This window comes from Oncorhynchus mykiss, chromosome 21 (genome assembly GCF_057628025.1).
Source record: "Oncorhynchus mykiss isolate SJ-2025 chromosome 21, ASM5762802v1, whole genome shotgun sequence".
In the NCBI taxonomy this organism is placed as follows: domain Eukaryota; kingdom Metazoa; phylum Chordata; class Actinopteri; order Salmoniformes; family Salmonidae; genus Oncorhynchus; species Oncorhynchus mykiss.
Genome location: NC_143042.1, coordinates 22,212,533 through 22,225,738, shown reverse-complemented (window position 1 = coordinate 22,225,738; position 13,206 = coordinate 22,212,533). Strand labels below are relative to the sequence as shown.

The 13,206-nt window shown below is 43.3% G+C and overlaps 1 protein-coding gene across 14 annotated transcripts in view; it reads left to right on the top strand.

The window, feature by feature from the left end:
- The window catches only part of foxp2 (forkhead box P2), a 114,634-nt gene that overhangs the window by 13,351 nt on the left and 88,077 nt on the right, over nucleotides 1–13,206 (top strand). For all 14 annotated transcript variants that reach the window (XM_036957644.2, XM_090214268.1, XM_090214277.1 and 11 more), the window contains exon 3: nucleotides 232–285. The gene's annotated coding sequence lies outside the window, so the exon portion shown is untranslated. The remainder of the gene's footprint in view (nucleotides 1–231; nucleotides 286–13,206) is intronic.

The window sequence follows — 13,206 nt, the reverse complement described above, 5'->3', positions numbered from 1 at the left end:
ACCAATGTGGACTGGGAGGAAGGATATCGGAAAGTCTTCTTCGTGAATGTTGGGAAAGTTTTCTAGACACCCATGTTTAATTGAGAATGACCTGTCCTAACACATCACAATAAACAGAGATCATTAACACTAAGAAGCTTGAAGTGTTGGAATGTATTATGTGTACATGCATGAAGGTGGTGTTGAACATGCACCAGAATGTTAGCTCATAACACATGTTCATTTGTTTAGGATGAAATATGCATCGGCTGTGAGAAGAGCACCCACATTCTGAAGTCCAAAGTGGTGAGTCACAGTCTTTTGCTCAAATCTCCTGCATGCCCCTGCGTTGTGTGTTTGCTCTGGTTATTATCCGATCAGAACAGTCACATTACTGCCAATTCATAATGAGGTCAGCTCGAGGGATTCACGTACACTGGTCTTTTGAGGCTTGAGGTACAAGACGAGACAACTCCTGTGAAGTGACGAAGCTCACTCAGAACTTCAAACTGAGAAGTGTCGATGCATGAATCACCGGGAGACACTGTTTATAAGTCAATCCTCCGTGCACAATTCGACATACAGTAGTAAGTGAGAGGTGCGTGTGCATGCTACAGTACTGTAACGTCACCCAGTGGCAACACACACACACAGTTTGCACAACTCAGAGCTTCTGTAGTCCCCTTCGATTCCCCTCTATGAGACGCTCAGCTTCTGTATTTGAAGCCCCTTTAGATTCCCAATGAGATGCTCTACGAGACATCCAACGGTGATAACTGAGGCAGTTTGTCGTCACCAAGTCAGTACAAAACGAGCCTAAAGAATCCCAGCCAGCACAGTAAGTGTGACACACACTGATTATGTGACTGCTACTACGGCGGAGGCCTGCCGTCATTACTAATGTGTCCCCACAGCAGCCAGACTGAGACAGACACACAGGTGGTGTCTCAGACTGAACAGAACATTGCCAGACGGTAAACTGCAGTAGCGATGGGGAGGAGAATCCTCATCGTGAGGGGAATGAGGGAATGGAATTTTAGCTGTAATTGGATGGGAGATAGATATCGAATGCTAACTTGACAATGGGTGATTGTTCAGTGAGCACAGAACAGTTGAAGTGAATTGCTTTGCAGGTAAAATCAAGTAGTCCTCCATAACTTCTCCACTATCAATTATTAGTGTAATTAAATGTATGTTGCATATATTATAGAAGTCACCCCATAAAGTCTATTTATCTCCGTATTCAGCTGCAGAGTTTTGCCTTTTGAGGTCCAAGTATGATTCAAGCGAGGCAGCTAGGAGCCAAGCGGGGCGAGAGGCTGGGTTAGGGTGGCTCAGCTCAGCTGTAGGCCTTAGCCCACATCCCAAGAGTCATCTTCACAAGACTAAGCAGAACCGAGATTCCCTTCCCTCTTCTGCCTAAAAGAGATTTGAATATTAGTTTTTAATTTGTTGAGTATCCCATTTAAATCTTCAAAGATGAAAAACTTTGAAGTATATCTGTTCTGGAACAGAAGTACTCTAATCATCCCAAAGAAGTATAATTGACCTAACTTTCGCATGACTGTAAATGTACACATATATACAATCTACAGCAATTAAAGCATATCTCTGGCTAGTTTAAAGAAGCAGGCCACAGACGGATGGCTTTTCCTCAGACTTCCAATTTGGAATTGATTTCTAGTTATAGATCAGAGCTTCTGTCATTTCATTTCCAAACCCCTAAAGGGTTTTCTGAGCCAAGGAGCCCGGCTGGCTTCCCCCTGAGTAGGAGAGGGTAACCTCCACGGGTCTTTACCCTGGACACCCTGGCTACTGGGGAGGGAGAAGAATCAAAGGGACTTGAGTCGTCCCTGTTGGCAGGCTCCATTGTGGGTCTGATTTGGGATTGGAGGGGATGGGGATGGAGATCAGGCTAGCGCCCGTTTTTTTAATCTTTATCCACCATTAACCCCGGCGCCCAGTGTGCGGCTGGGATCAGGTCATTGGTCAATCCCCCATTCAGAAACACTCCGGAATATTTCAAAGTTAAGCCCCGTCTACAACAAAAAAAGTATTACTCATCAAACGTTCACTTTCTCACTCTCCAGTCCTTCCAAGGATCTGCCTGCCTCTCGTTCTTCCCTTCCTTCTTATATTCCTCTCTTTATGGTTCACTGTTTTGTATTCCCACTTGGAGGGGGAAAAAGTTTTGGAACTTCCCCAAGTTTCCATATTCCAGTTTAATGAGGTTTGGTTTGGGGTCTGATAGTGTCATGCCGTGAGCAAATTGGACCAAGAGTGGACCCACGTCCTACTCTTTACAACTCTTTGGTTGGATTAGGAGTTGGGAGTTTTTTAAAATAAGATTCTGGAATTGTACTTTGCCTCACAGGAAATATATATTCACACCTGATACATCTATTTTCAACCTTCCCCTTGTCCTTCACTTGGTGCAAGCACACCATGTGTAACCTATTGCTTCTCTACAGTATGTTCCTTCAGTTTCAAAAGCCTAACAAGGTAGACTTTAAAAATAAAATAAAAACATTCAAATCTGCTTTATCAAGAAAGACCTTGGCGCTGATATGTTATCTCCTTACCTTTTCGATCCATTTTGCTTGTTCCAAGGTTTATTTGCCTCTCCTCCTGCCTGTTCAGAAGAGGAGTAATGAGGACCCAGAATGAAAAGGAGAAGAGGAGTCCAGAATAGATAGAGAGTAGAGGAGTGTTTGTCTGGAGTGGACAGTTGCCATGAGAATAGAGTTACAAAAGGGGGTGTCTCTACCTAGCTGCCATCACTCCTGATGGAGAAGACACACTGACTCAATGAGATTATTGATCCAGAGAGGAAAGGAAGGGGGTATGCTAATCAACAGTGTGAATGGCCGTGGATGCAGTCTTGGCGGGCGGCTGGTCAGTCAGCCAGTCTGTGTCTCTCTAAATGTCTCAAAGGCTGAGCAGATCACACTGGGGGTTGTGGCCCCTTATAGACTACTCATAGGAAAAACTATAGGACTTAAGTCCACCTCCCCATTCAGCATGCATTGGGTCCCTGCTTGCTAAGTACTTTGGACATGACTGATGGCGGATATTGTACGCACAATCGTCATTTTTTTAAATAAACGAGACACATCTAGTGTTTCACATGTCATTCTTTCCCTCTGACCTCGTTTGGAAAGAGCCTTGGTGCGGAAGCCCAGACTGATGGCATGTTTCCAAGTGCCTGAGATTATTGTGAAACAAAACCCTCAAAATGCATGACATCAGAGCGGCTTGACATCGGTTTGAACTCGTTATTTCAGGTGGGAAGAATTACGAGTCGCTTCAGTTGCAGGTGATCGTGTCCAGTGAATTGGTTTCACATAGTTGCACGTTCTTTGTGGCAGGTCTAATGTTGATTATCTCGACAGTTTGAACCTGTGTGTTAATCGCCGCAGCATTCAGGAAACACAGTCATTTTTCCCAAACGTATACAAAGCCTCTGTTGTTATCTTTTGCTATCTGCTTCCTTTGAATTACGATAGGTGGGGATTTGTCAACACAATGTTGACCAATCAGGTTGATAGAATGTATGTGTTTTATGAATACATGTGCTCCTCCTAGCTCCTTAAATATAGTCATAAATCAATATATGTGCAGCGCAGAAAAGAATACCCATGACCCATTTTGAATGAACTGTGGCTGAATCCTATGTGGAAGTTGAACCAAAGTGAAAACATTGTGTAAATGATGTCATAAAATAAATACACTATTAACAGCAGTTGGTTTCTAAGAGTCATACATTTTTATAGCTTTGAAGCAATGGAGTCTGAAGGATTCCGGCCTCCTGTGGTGTTATAAGACTCTCAGATTATTGGAATAATTGGCCACAAAGAAGGTTCATATAAATGTACACGATAATACGTGTGTTCAGTTTCACATTTTGTATATTATGCAAACTTTTTTTTTTTTTAATACTAATCCAAATTGAGTAATTATTCACCAACACCACCAGGTTTACATCTTTCATTTTGATCTTATACGTCAGTAGTTGTCCAAAGTGTAACACCTTTTTGTTTTGAAACAATAAAGAAAGCTTAAGATGATTAAGATTACAAATTTGGCATCAAACTGTAGCGTTGTGTTGGCTCTTCAAGTTAAGATCCTGTAGATAACTCTTATTTCACAAGCTGTTTCTCCTTGCTTCAAATCGAGCCCCAGTCACAGCCGTTGCAAAAGCTTTGACCTCAGAGGCAACAAGCCAACTGCTTTGTTCATTACGATCATTTGATCGGGGCTTGAAAAGAGATGCAGAGGGGAGGAAATACTACAAGCGCCTCGAATCCCACTTCCCTGTCCACAAACCACAATCCAAGACAAAATGTCACGTGCTACCTTGCTTTTCCCAGGATGGGAAGAAAGCGTCTGTCTCTGTGTCGAGACGACAAGCCGACAACTCGCTTGATTTGGGTCAGAACCCCGACAGGAGTTGGAATGTGGAATCTATATATGTTGACAAACTTGGCTACCCCTCTGAATGGGGTTTCTGATTACACCTCATCATGCGTGGGAATTTCAGCGTGTCCCCAGCCCTCTCCGAGAGGTGCCTCTCGGGCAATCATGTGGTCATACTACCTGACTCTGTGCTGCTCAGAGTGCAGTTGACAAAAACAGCCTGAGGCACATCATGTGGAAAAGATTCAGTCTGCATACATACATCCTGTCTGCAGCACCTCTCCAGTTAAGTGAATGAAGCACCAGGCTGTCTGTTGGTCCTGCTCACCTGTGAAGGGAAATGGTGTGTGTGTGTGTGTGTGTGAGTGTGTGTGTGTGTGTGTGTGTGTGTGTGTGTGTGTGTGTGTGTGTGTGTGTGTGTGTGTGTGTGTGTGTGTGTGTGTGTGTGTGTGTGTGTGTGTGTGTGTGTGTGTGTGTGTGTGTGCGTGCGTGTACTTGTGTGTTTTTCCAACTTTCCCCCCTAGAGAGCCTCTCAGTTATACTCTGCCGCAGCAGTTGAGTTCCACTCCTTCTCATGTCATGTAAAATGAAGGTCCCGGTCAGTGAGAGCTTTCACTTGTCAGTCATCCTGAAGAGGTCCTGGGGTGTAGAGCTGCTCGCCTGTGTTTATTGTACACTTTCTCGACCTTACTTGTTTGTTCCTTTCTTTCTCTCTCTCTCTCGCTCTCTCTCCCACGCTTATCTCATCCTCTCTCTCCATTTTACCCACTCTTTCTCTCTTCCCTCCCTCTCCCTCCCTCTAACGATCTCTAGTCTCCCTTCTTCCCTTCACTCTCCTCCCTCTGTCCCCTTCTCCCTCCCTCCCGCTCTCCCTCCCTTTGTGTTATTAGAGCCCTCTCACTGCACTCGGTTGCTTGCAGCTCAGCCTGTCTGCAGCGTTGCTCCCTCCGCTGCACCTCGCAGAGCACACACACTGCTGCGCTGGCTTTAACGCAGACTGACGCCGCTGCCATAGGACTGATTGAAATTCGTGTCTCAAAGTTGCTAATGCTCACTGAACCATTTTATTGAAGATAAAGTAAATAAAATAGGTTGCCATATGAGAATTCTCTGGAATAGACTGGAATGATCTGGCAGGTAAAACACACTCACTCACAGGCAGGCCGGCAGACAGGCTCACACGCACGGATGCACACACGACCGCATACGCGTACGCGCACACAAACACTCACACGCACGGAGTGTGAAGAGGTACTATTGGCTCATGGAGTTTTGTTGATGGACTGGGTGGTGGAGGCGGGGTGGTGATCAGGAGGTTTGAGGGAGAGAGAGGTATTTTCTATGGCTCAGGAATTTCACAAGTCCAATGTTTTTTAAGAAGCTTTGCAGAAAGCTAACAGTTTGATTTAAAGCCAGTTCCAGGGAATGCCACCTATACATTCACAAACTATAGATTGTACGGTACAGCGTCCTTGTCTAGCCCATACTTTTGCGATGAGGTACTGTACATACGTATGAATGTATGGTATGTGGATGAATGACTATCCTAAATCATTGTATGCTTAGGGTGGATGACACGTGTATTGCTAGCATGCAGAAGTATTTGCATGAAAAAGGAGAATGTCCTCAGGGCTCTCATCTATTTGTATTTTGTTGGTTAGTGGCAGGAAACTGTCCCAAACCAAATAGCCCCTGACGACAGTCTCAACTGTGTCGTAAAACTCTTATTGACTGTAAATACAGAGTTTTTCCATTACTCTTCAACTTGTGCCTACACAAACAGCCCGAAGGCTGCACGTCAGCCAAAGAAGTTCATATCATTTTTTTTCCTGTTGAACTTTAAACCTCCTTTGCCTTTTCTTTCCCATTAATATTTCAATATATTTTCTGAATAGATGGACTAAGTGTGTCGGTTGAATCCCTGACCCAGTCATTGTTACTTCAGGCTTAACCAAATCACATCAAAATGATCATTGTGTTCATTTCTTAAACTTCTTGTAGACCACTATGGACCCCTCGTTTAAAGAAGCTAGCTACCTTTCATATTCTCAACCAGAATGATGTCCAATTCCCCTTGTGTTTGATACGATTCCTTTCTGCACTGTAAAGTGGTATAGGTGACAAGGTAATACTTTTGCCATTGTGCTCAATAATAAATATTCTTCCAGGTCTTACTCAGTTGGCTGCTCACGAAAGAGCGTTTGGGCTGTGTGTGCATTGTCGCAAGGCGCCGGGGTCATTGGGAATTCAGTCTCTCTTGCTTTTGTCAAATATTTCTGTGCTGTGATAGTTTTCTCATTTATTTAGTGAATAGTTGGGGGTGGATGGAGAGAGAGAGAAATAGTTTTTACATTATGTAAATGATGGAATGGGTCTCATAATCTCACATGTATTCAGCATAGCAGACATTGGACCCTGTGATACTGCCCTCCATTTTTACCATTGTTCGCATTTCACCCCTCTTACTGTTCCTCTCAATGGCTGTACCAGGCTTTAATCCAACCTGCCTTTCCAATGACAATGTTTACCACCTATCATTCAATAAGAGACCGAGAAGAGCACAATTGCCTTTGTAAGTAAATGCTACATGAATGCACCCGAGCCAGCCACAGAAGAAAGGGATTGTTAGCGGTATGAGGATAAGGTTGAAAGGAAAGGTTAGTTTGGTGTGTGTGTGTGTGTGTATGTGTGTGTGTGTGTGTGTGTGTGTGTGCGTGCTCGTGTGTGTGTGTGTGTGTGTTAACCCCTCACATGTGTTAACCCTTAAACCGTTAAAAGGCCTAGAACTCTTCAAGAAGAGGGCTCCACAAGGGTTCTGCAGCTGTCCTCATAGGAGAACCCTTTTTGGTTGAAGGTAGAGCTCTCTGTTGAAAACGTTCTACCTGGAACCAAAAAAAGCGTTCTTCAAAGGGTTCTCCTATGGGGACAGCGAAAGAACCCTTTTTGGTTCTAGATAGCACCTTTTTTTTCTAAGAGTGTGTAGTTCCACGTAGGCTAGACAGCAGCATATGTTTCTGGCATTAGCTAGAGATTAACCTGTACAGGCCCTTTGGAAAGTTGTCTGTCTACGGAACAACAAACGGACATCACAACATCAGGTGATTATTGCCTGTAAGTAGGGATTAGATTGTAGATGTTGACAGTTAATTGGCCCTCCGCATGTGTGTTTAATGCACCTTTGTATGGATCAGACACACTAAGGCACACAGGCCAAAGTGTCTGCAGGCACATACTAGAGTAAGCCTCACCACCAGTGTCCCTCCCCTCCCGCCCCTTCCTCCGTTTTTACAGATCACATATGTCTTTATGTTTCCCGCCTGCCGCGTTGTCGTGTCTCTTTCTGTTTGTGAGATTGTGCATTATAAGTGAGCTAATGAGGTTTCTAAATATAACGATTTGTTCAGACTCCTACAGTGTGATGAAGGCCAGATGTTTGTCTTGGCGTGTTCTTTTTTCTCTCTTTTTTTTCATAAATTGTTTTCCCTTCAAGAGTCTTGACAGCATTAAAGATTAGCACTACAGTATAGCTGCTAACAACCATTAAGTATTTTCACCATTGTGTCACACAGTGTTTCTCAGTGTTTCTCTCCACCCCCCCACCCCCCCCCACCCCTTCCTTCGCGCCGAAGCAGGGAAAATGAAAAACAATCATTCTGACCTCTGGCGACCCCTTTGTGACGCACAGTCAGTTAAATGGTTTGTAAGACGTTTAATTACCAAATGGTATAATCGTTATTCATCTCATCATTAGATGTATGATATTAACTGAATCGCCTCCCCTGAGTACTGTGTTTCACAGATCAATAGATTTAGACAGGGCTGGAAGGAAGGGGGAGGTTTAAACACTGGATATGAACAGACACTCTTTCTCTCTGTGATACCCTCACTCATTTATTTATGTAATTAGCTTTTATATAGGTTTAATTATGCAAATTGTCATTCCACACTCGGGGATGGCGGCAGTGTCTACACCTCGTTTTCCATGGTCTATACATCCTGGAGTGCATATTTTTCCGGGTGTAAGGACGTGTAACAATGGGCAAGGTTATGGATTTTCATATAAAACATTTGATTCTCTTGTTAGTTGGAATTCTTACGTTGCACTGTACACACAATACAATTGATATGAGCATTGTTTTGAAGGCATTTCATGATTCTTAATTATCTGTGTCCCCAAGAGGTGCTAAGAAACGCTTACTGTTAGATAGTGAGCATAAACCAGTGTGAATCTGGTAGATTGGGGACCTTGGTAGACTGGGGACCTATTCATTGGTTGCACCTCCGGCACTTGGTTGCGCCATGCCGTGGTTATGAGCGTTCTTAAGCCGCCCTCCACCATAGTGGTGCTCAAGAATCGTAATAAGCCCAGGCCGATGACTGTTTCATCTAAATCACACTATAGTGCTTGGAAATACGATGACATTGCTGAAGTAGGCAAAATATTTAGTAGGAAACAACTTCGCCGTCATTATCATGTCGTCAAAATGTACTTTAGACAGATGTCAATCAAATCAAATGTTATTTATCACGTGCGCCGAATACAACAGGCACCTTACGGTGAAATGCTTAACCAACAATGCAGTTTTAAGAAAAAAACAAGTGTTACGAAAGTATTTATTCAAATTAACTGAAGTAAAGATATATTTTTTTAAATAACAAATAATTAAGGAGCAACAATAAAATAACAATGGCGAGGCTATATGCAGGGTGTACCGGTACAGAGTCAATGTGCGGGGGCACCGGTTAGTTGAGGTAATTGAGGTAATATGTAGGTAGAGGTCAAGTGACTCTGCATGGATAATAAACAGAGAGTAGAAGCAGCGTAAAAATGGGGGGTGGGGACAATGCAAATAGCCTGGGTATCCATTTGATTAGCTGTTCAGGAGTCTTATGGCTTGGGGGTAGTAGCTGGTTAAAAGGGCTTTTCGGACCTAGACTTGACGCTTGTCATTAGCTAGCAAAGTTTGTAAAAAAAAATTGCTAGCAATGCTAACGTTAGCTAACTAAAATCCGATGGCCTCACATTATACTGCATCTAAAGTCAATCTGCCGACATAAACGTGAGACAAAAGGTTTCTCCAAAAATGATTTTCCTCCGTTTGAAATGTCATTGTATTTCCCAGCCACTGTTATGCACTTCTGATGAAATCTTCAACAGCGCTCATTGACAATCCATTGAGTAGAAATATCTTGTGCCTTCAACTTCCACTGGACTGTATTAACACCTTCACGGTCTACTGAACAACCCATCTGTACCGGCTATATCTGTCTTCTATCTTTCGTCAGATTTATGAAGATGTCTATTTCAAAAACCTCTGAATACCTGTAAATATGTGCAAGTCAGTCAGTGGTAAATATCTATTGTTGTTAACACAAACACTGATCACTACAGTGAAGGCTTAAGTATCTATTACTGTTACTGTCAGAGCCCTAATCAGAAGGGGGGGGGGGGGGGGGGATCTGTCTGTCTTAGCACTTGAGGAATCCTCAGAAATTTCACTTGATGGCACTGTTTCCTTTTTCCTCCTCTGCGCCCCCGGCCAAAGCAACAGGGGATTTTTTTTATGTATGTTCCGCACGCTCCAAAAGAGCCGGGATCCCTCTTCTACTCCTGAGGCAGAGTGGCTTTCCCTATCTTTATCTATGGCTCAGGGAAACAAGTTAAGGAGGAACTCTCACAAACAAAACAATAATTGAACTTGTTAAAAGGTAGGTTATTATATTACTACAAACCTGATAGTTGAGTATTAGTGTGACATATACAGTATAGTTCTGGCCTCAGGCTTGTCTTATTTCAGGTGCCTCACTGAGTGTAAAGGAACAATTTGTTTATTTATTGGATGATATTTTCGACATAATGTTCTTAAAAAGTGTTAATGATGTATCTTAAACGCTGATATGAACATTGTTTCCTTAGCGGACCTCTTATCCGTCTGCACCTCTTCAAAGATGAAGCATAGCCTGTTACACTTCCCAATTGTTTGGTATTTCCCAAGCATTGCCAATTCCTGAATTCCAGGAATGTTCATTTTCAATATAAATCTTTTACAACAGGAATTCCGTAGTTATTCACCCGTTTAAATTAATTAAATTAGATTCCTCTGACGCTGCCAGGCGTTCCGTTGATAATTGCATCAACCAGGCGGTAGATCATAAGGCTGAGAGTGTTTCTATGGCTGCAGCAGTTCATTTAAAACCACATCTTACCTACCGTCGCCGCCACACTTGATATACTGGCAACTATCTGTCGGTAGTGTTTCAGTAATGGCCTCCACGCATTTTGAAAGCCTCTAATTCTTTGTTCTTTCTCTAACTTAAAAGTATAAAATGCTAAACGCACAATGGCTGAGAAAGAGTAAGTGTTCAAGAAGAGAGCTATTGACCTTTTTTCCCCCCTTTTACTCCTGATCCTGTCAGAAATAAAGTGAGGGCACCTCGTTTTCCAGTATGAACCAAACTGAGTTTAAATATGGGGTGGTGGTTTGGGACCGGGGTGGGGGGGGGGAAGAAGATATCATGTGCTCCAAACTAAATGGTTAAGCATAGCATTCATAGGTGCTCCTCCTCATAATGCTCCTCCATGTGTATGAATACCCTGCATCAAGGCGATATACCATAGTGAAAAATAACCAGGTATGTCGGTAATATCTGCATCATAAATAAAGGCGGGAGTATAATTGAGCCCAAATCATTGCGTGGGGGGGAGGGAGGGGGGAGGGGTCTCCCCATGGTGGAGATGAAAAATGGGGATCTGTGTACTGGTAAATAGATAATCACACAAAAGTAATTGAGGTTTTCAAACCCCAATCTACTCTGCCAGCGTGAGCTCGTTTGCATGTTAATCACGGGAGTGATTCCCTTTCCCTTCATCGCGAGGAAGTCCGCACACTTTCATAACCAGCTTTTAATTGCATTTCAAATGTCACAGAGGTGGAACACATGTAATTTAGCCATAACTGTGTCCAAATTAATGGGCACTACAGAGCCGTTCCGTTGGAATGGGCTGAAATGAGACCGGCTGTTCATTTTATTTAGAGATGCTTCGCTGTAATATAAGTGTCTCAGGGGCATCTTTTGACAAGTACGCCTCGATATTTATTTGCGCGAAATCAAACGTGAACTCCATGAAGCTGTGTTGTATGTGTCTCCATCTCGATGATCGCCACTCATTGGGAACCGTGAATTGAATGCGATTAAAAGAGAGGTGAAAGAGTCAACGTATTGGGTTTGAGTGGATTTTCTTTCATCGCCAGGTGTTCTTTTGCGTATAAATTACCAAGATGATGTTTCCATAGCACAGCTTAGAGCACTCCGGAGAGGGAAACCTGCAAAACAGACCTATTTAATTTTTCATAGAAGAGGACCATCAGGAGCAATAAGCCAATATTCCTCTTCCCCCCTTTTTTCCAGATGCTTTTTCCAACCCTGCATCTTTCCAAACCGAGCCCTTACATTTTCCCCAGAAAAAAACAGCGGCAGCACTGCCGAGACCTACATGAAAGGAAGGAACTGTTGAAATGTTAATTTTACCATCTGCTGTTGAGGCCTGCTACCTGTTTGGTGTGTGTCCCCCCCCCCCCCCCCCCCCGCCTTCTTTAATTCCCAGTAGTTCTGTTCTGTTTTATGAATGTGCTGGTATTCTGGATGTTTGAAGTTTGGGGATCTCAGAGCACGACTCTGACTGAAGAGGAAGAAAAAAACGGGTAAAAAACAGAGCGCCACATGGAGTGACAGTCCGATTAGCCCTCTTTCTCAAGTCCCAGTGCCTCCTCCCAGTCTCCCTCCTACCTGTCTGTCCCCTGATCCCAGTTACACTGTCTCTCCTCCCCAGTAACCCCCCCCGTCTCTCTCTCCCTTTCTCCTCCCTTTTCTCTCTCTTACCACTCTCTCTCTTCTCTCTTTCTCTCTGAGTCTTAGTGTCTTCAGGGACCCATTTAATGTGTTTATCTAACTGCTTGGGATTTTAATCATTAGTTTACAAGACCCCAAACACCCTTTGTCTAATAATGCTTTCTTTGTAACACTCACACAGTCTGCGTAGCTTCCTGTAAGCCTTATAAACCCCCTGAAAAATAAATCATACAAAGCCAAATGTAAAAAATCAAATTCCTTTCAAAACTGTTCGTCTCCCTTTTTTTCCGGTAAAAAGTTGACACTTTTTAAAACGACATTTCACCAGGTTTTGCTATAAGGTTTTTGCCAAATGGACAGATTCCATTGTGAGATTTGATAGTTGGCAATTAGGGTGAGACATCCTGTGTGCAGAGTTGCTTAGCATTTTCCTTGGCTGGGATCTGATTGTTTAGTCTGCTCTCATTGTGAACTGTTTCTGAGCAGCAGTTGACGGTTGTTTGCAAAGTGCTAGGAAAATGTGAGAGGAGGGCAGGGGCTGTGCTGCGCTTTCTCTTCTAGTTATTTATTTTTCCCTGTCCTTGGAGCTTGGAAATCTGATTTGTGTTCATGTTTCTCTATTCTTTCTGAGCGGTTTTTAAGTGTGGCTGCTGAAATCTAGACTTTGTATGACCTCACTGCACGGCCTGTATTTCATTAATGACCAGGCCTGTGGTTTGGGAGGAGAGGAAAATCTTTCATATGACACCGTCTTGCATTAGTGCAGAGCAGCAGCTGCAGAAACCCCCCCCCAAAAACATCACATTTTGTGGCTTTGAAAGGTGTGAAAAGTTCACCTCCCTAAAGCCAGCCTTGCATTTATAAGTGTGCGGTGTGTTTTCAGAAACAGAACTACTGTAAATAAAAAGGCGTCTATTAATGACTCATTTGTCTTTCATTTCTTCCCGGCATCTTGTCAAG